Below are 6,000 nucleotides of genomic sequence, written 5' to 3'. Positions count from 1 at the left end.
GCCGCGCCACCGACCCACGCCCTGCCACAGAACCAAAATACAAACTTAAATTTGCTTTCATGAGCACTGGTCGTGATAAATGTCAAGCTCGAACATCTAATTACACCATCGTGGTTTGTGTGTCTGATACCAGCTTCATTGATGTTCGTTGTTTCTGTATTTTATTGATCTGCTTCTGAATCACGGGCTGCACTCCTGTGAAGACTTCCTGTTTTATGAGCCAGGGGGATTTTACATCTATTTCGTGGAGCTGAACTTAAAAGGTTTTGCATGTGTGGCGCTGTTAATTCAGGTTTGGATGTGCACATTTGTAAAATAGTTTTACATGCAGTCAGATTGCTTTGTATTTTTGTGTGGACTGGAGTATGCATTTGTGAGCCCTTTAAAGTTACGCACAAATCACTGTACACGATTGTAAATCTTACTTTATGCTCGTGGATCATATCATAAGCAATTGTGACCTTTTTTGAGGCAAATTTCTGTCCATATATAAACAATGACCAGCTAAGCTAACCCCATTAACGTCTGTGGGAGGAAGCCAGGGTACTCGGGGAGAACCCCACGCAGAAACGGCCCAGGCTGGATTTGAACTCAGGGCCCTCTTGCTTTGCTGACCACCACACCATCCTATTTTGAATTTTTTTCATGTAAATCGGGCCTTTATTTCACAGAATTTTAGTCAATGAAATATTTTACTGTTACTCTAGCTTGTGTTTCCTTGGTGTGTTTTCTGAGTGAATGAAAAAGGAGTCTACCTACTCTGTGCTTGTATGTGCTGCTTGATGCCAGCACAGGTTGCTACTCCATTAGTAGAAAGGAAACATTTATGTTCCTGAATCAGTGATTTTACACACTGGAGACATTTTTTCCGAGGATGAGAGCTTTTTCCTCAACATGACCAGGGCATAGCAGGGAATGTATTTGTCAGGGAATTCTAGCTGGTATGTTTAGTGGTAGCTGCAAACACCATTTTTATAGACTCCTCTATTAAAGTAACCACAAGCATATCTCTCATAAGTAAGCGGTTCACTGCTGGTTTCCTTGCCCAAGGAAAGGAGAAAAATGACGTTTTGGAAATTCTGAAGAGATCCTCCTTGGATTGTCAGTTCCCTCATGCCTGGCGTAAGGGCCCCCCTTGCACTGCTAGAGCATCCTGCAGTGTTAATAGGCGCTTTTTTTCTCCGCTGCACTAGATTTCCAAACAGTCACTCATGCCTCCCCGCTCCCTCTCAGGTTTTATAGTACTGTCTTTGACCTAATGAGCCTTTACAGCTGAGATTTTTTACCTCTCAGAGGTTCAAAACGAGAGGCAGAGCAGGTTCATTACGCCTCTACGTATACATTCAAACACAAGGCGATGAAATGCTCCGAGTGTTTTAACTAACAGTGGCTCCTCAGTGTACTCACTGGAGAAAATGACATGAAGCCTACAAGCAATCCTCTGAATTGTTTTCCGATTTGTTTTGCATCTGCCAGGGATAGTCCTAAAATAGGCTGTTAATGAAGTGAGTGTCTCCAAAGAAGTGGTGAGCTGCTGCTGCTGCTGTGGTGGCCCACCCACTACAGGATGGAGAAAATCCCTCTGAGCCCCCCGGTGAGGGGTTTGGCTTACTCACAAATAAAAACAACATACTATGACAGCGTAGACTCACTATGTGTGTGTTGTGTCTGCCAGTGTTCTGGGGCTTTTTTCCCTCTTTTCCCAAAATGTCCTCTACACTTCGACTGGGAAGAACAACAGCATGAAAGCAGACTTTTGATAGAGCCTGTGATCCAGTGCATATGGACAGAGCCTTATCAGTTCTATTTCCCCACACGAAAGCCATTATTTTGGCCTTAATGCTGGTGGAGTCTTGGAGAACAAAAAGAACTACGTGCTTTGACCTTTACTCACAAAGTTCATCATTCATGGGAGATTTAGAAGTAATGCAATACTGAGTCTTCATCAAATTATTACAATTTCATTGTGAAACATTGCAAACATTCCCAGACAATAACGAGAGGTTTTGGATGCGTTTTAGCACGTCCTTACCTGCGATCATTCGAAGCACCGTGAAACTGGGGATTCCAATCAGAGGTTAATGTTGAATTGGGCTGGTGGGTGAACGAGGAGGTTTGTCTTTAAATAACTTCCAAATTGATTTGTTTCTGTTTGTTTCTTTGTGAACAATCTGTGCTGCTACAGTATACCAGCAAATGCTACATGAGCTGTCGTGCTATGATTGATGCTTTCCACCTGCTAGAATAACAGCAACAGCTCCCACCTGCCTATTCACAACGTGTCTGCCTGCTCTCCACCTGCTGATGGTCTGCAACTCTCCTGCCTACTCAGTTCCTCCTTCTTGCTCTCTTCGCTCACCATAACAAGTAAGACAGAGTCAGACACTTACACAACTCATCACTACAACACTTACCTGTTGGATCTCGCTAAGTGCTGCTCTCTTCTGTGGCAGAGCTCCTGTGATCCAATTCTCATTGAGGCTCTCCTTTACTCCCAGTTCCCTGCTTGATAACCGTTTCTCTTTCTCTGATGAACCCTACTGCAAACTCAGGCCTGAGTCTGCTCTCTGAGTCCTGCCTGATTCAATCCCTGGCTGTATTACTACATAACAGTAACAACTAAATATAAGCATACGTGCATATGTGTTGCTAGTAGGACTCAAACATGTCATAACTCACTGGATGTCCACTTTTGTGATGTTGAACGAGTTTTCACTTCAGCTCACCTCTGAACAAATTGCAGTAACTCTCTTGCATCCTGCCTCTCATTAAACACAACTAACATCCCTTGATGGTTCTTGATCTTGCATCCAACTATCTTTTCTATGGAGGTCCCTGATTCTTAATCTATAACCAAGTGGGAATAGTAAGTGGAGCTGTGTTAATGTTGGTCCCATTATTCCCAATCCCCATCTTCTGCTCAGTAAATGTATCTTCTGACAGGCACAGCTACGCATTTTTGGAGTTTGATTGCAGCCTCTGATCTCCAGCACTAATAGTAGCCTCCTTCTGTTGATATTAGAGCAGAAATGGTTCAGTTCAATTCAATTTTATTCATATAGCACCAAATCACAACAACAATTACCTCAAGGTGCTTTATACTGTAATGTAAAAATAGTAGAATAATGCAAAGAAATCAGAACAACCCGTAAAAATCTGATGACACTCTCTGAAAGAGCACTTTGGCGACAGTAGGAAGGAAAAACTCCCTTTCAACAGGAAGAAACCTCCGGCAGAACAAAGGTCAGGGAGGGGCGGGGCCATCTGCTGCGACCGGTTGGGGTGAGAGAAGGAAGACAGGACGTGCATCATAGAAATCTGCAAGCAGTCTACCTAACAAGCCTAATCTTGGGGCAGAGTACAAAAAGCTCAGTTTTATCTGAAGTTACAGGAAGGGATTTATATTTTCCTCGGCCCTTATGTCTGTCTAATACATCCCTGCAGTTTAACTAATTGGTGTGTGTCATCTGGAGGCATGGATACATAAAGCTGGGTATCCTTTGCATAGCAATGAAAATGTATGATATGTTTTCTAATAATACTACCAGCACGTGTAATATAAAAAATGATATTGGTCCTGGCACAGACCTCTGTGGAACTCCATAATTACCTTTAGTGTGTGAATATAATTCACTATTTACATGAACAAACTGGAAACTGTTGATTCTGACTGATATGACTCAAACCACTGCAGCACATTAATCTCTATGACAATAGGTGTTCGCTCGTACTCTACCAAAAGCCCCTCCAGGGACAAATAATGATCAAGACTCCAGACTCAGATCAGCAAATTCCTCCACAGGTTAATGAACAGACTCCTTACTGCTTCACATTAAGGGGATTGTGGGTTTGAACCTGCTGACCGACTGGGGCCTTTCAGTCTGGAGTTTGCATGTTCTGTGTGTGTGCCTCCAAAGACATATTGGGGTAATAGGTGACTCTAAATTGGCCATGGTGTTGTTGGTAAATGGACTGGTTCTTAAATGGTGGTTTTCTACCCTGTCTGAGCACTCAAAGCGCTTTATACAACGTGCCTCATTCACCAGCACCCATTCATACAAGCACTGTGCCTTCCAAGGCTTTGGAACAGCTTACCACTCACTCTTCACACTAACAGCTTGAACCTCATCAGTTTGGACAAATGATGTTATTTTTGCTTAACTAAAAAGATTGCACACTTCCTCCACCACTCACATTTTGGGGGGAAAAACTGCAGCCGAACAACAAAGCAAAGCAAAAAAGTACTTAAGCTGAAGAAGTTTGGAAAGCTTACATTCCAATAACCCAAAGCTGTTTCCTCATGTGGAACCATCGCAACGTACTCTTGTAATTGTTCAGTATATAAACTTCCATCATGACTGTTGCTAGAGAGAACAACATTCCCTGCCCATTACACACTCAGGAAACTTGTAGACCTCCTTTATGAGGTGTACCCCCATTGAGTGGGGTTTCCCTTCAGTAACAAGTGCCTGAAGCAGTGTGGAGCTCTCCTCACAGCTGCAAGGAGCCTGAAGGACCCCACACTGGAAAATGAGATTCCACCAGGACACATACAGAGAGGAAGACACACACACTGTTGTAAATCTAAAACAGACTTACAGTATGGTATTTTTTTATTCTATTTATTTATTCGTTTCTGCATTTGGGAAAACCTTGAAAAAAAAGCAGATACCCTCTGGTACGATATGATATGAGTGTTGGTGATGGTGAAGATTTACTGTCAACTAAAGAACCTCATTTTTAATGGCTGACATTTTGGAACATAGTGACAGGATGTTTAGGTTGTAAACAAAGCAACCAATTCATTGAACTTATCTAAATGGATTTAGATTAAACACTGAAAAAACAACTGAGATGACACTAATAATTTATAATCACTCATTTTTTGTTTTTCCTCCAAACAACTTCTCTGACTGTATCACTTTGTGGTTTTTCCAGCAAGTGAGTCCACAGTGGGCAGGTGTAGGTGAGATGTGGGGCTGTGTGGGCTGGGCAAACCCACATTAATCCCATGGATGTCCCAAGTGGGTGTGCCCACACACGGCAGTTTTGCCTTTTCTGGTCGTTATTTGGGATTTCTGATAAGAGCTGGCTTGTCCACAGAAGATCCCTGTGTGGTCCATGTAAGCTGCATTTGAAATGTGTTGTTTTTTTCTCATAGACACTGTCAACAGAACCCAAGCCGACCTGAAATGGTAGCTTCAGTGAACACATGGTTGAACAATGCTTGAGGCCAGTATTGGGGAAGCAGCAAAATACCTTTGCAAAATGTGACTTTTTATTTCATGTTCAAGAAAACCTTATGGGATTACCAGAATTTCTCCCCATCTTATGATTTGTAACAGGAAACAGCTGTTAGTAAAGAGTGTTCAATGGTCACTTTTTCAAGCCTGCTCTATAACGTTATTACTCCTTCTTGTTGAATAAACACATGACCAGTACGTTATTTCTTAAGTCTGATAGTGTTTGTCTACAATGGGGGGGCTTCAAAGCTGCTTGGAGATGAAGAGTGGCTACCACATTACAATCAGACATCAGACCAAGTGGGAAACAAATTGTTAGAGTTGTAGAGTTCGCAAGAAATAGCAAATTGAGAGAATCCTGAACATATCAGCTGCTACTGGAGTGAAAGGAAGTGAAGGTCAGTGATTAGTTGATGCCAACCAGGTATCTGAATGCAAACAGTATCAGTTCCTCCAAGAATCCATGTGCACAAGATATATGGATGAGAGGGCGTGAGAGAGAAAGCAGAAGGCTCCGACCGAAGCCACGAGTAGACGGTAAAAACAAGGTAAAACAGCACACAATCCATCCTGCTGGTCCTTATTAACCCTGAGGTGTCTGCAGGCCAGATGGCTTATTATTCTGCACTTCCTCCAGTTCTACCTCAGAGGCAGATAGACTAGGGCCTGCATACAAACTTAGATTCATTTCAATGTTATTTATATGCTGCAGTATCAAATCACAACAACAGTCACCTACTGGAGCTGTATATTGTAA

The sequence above is a fragment of the Aulonocara stuartgranti genome (assembly GCF_965226115.1).
Source record: "Aulonocara stuartgranti genome assembly, chromosome: 23".
Classification (NCBI taxonomy): Eukaryota; Metazoa; Chordata; class Actinopteri; order Cichliformes; family Cichlidae; genus Aulonocara; species Aulonocara stuartgranti.
The sequence above is the reverse complement of the archived record's forward strand: the minus strand, read 5'-3'. Positions refer to the sequence as shown.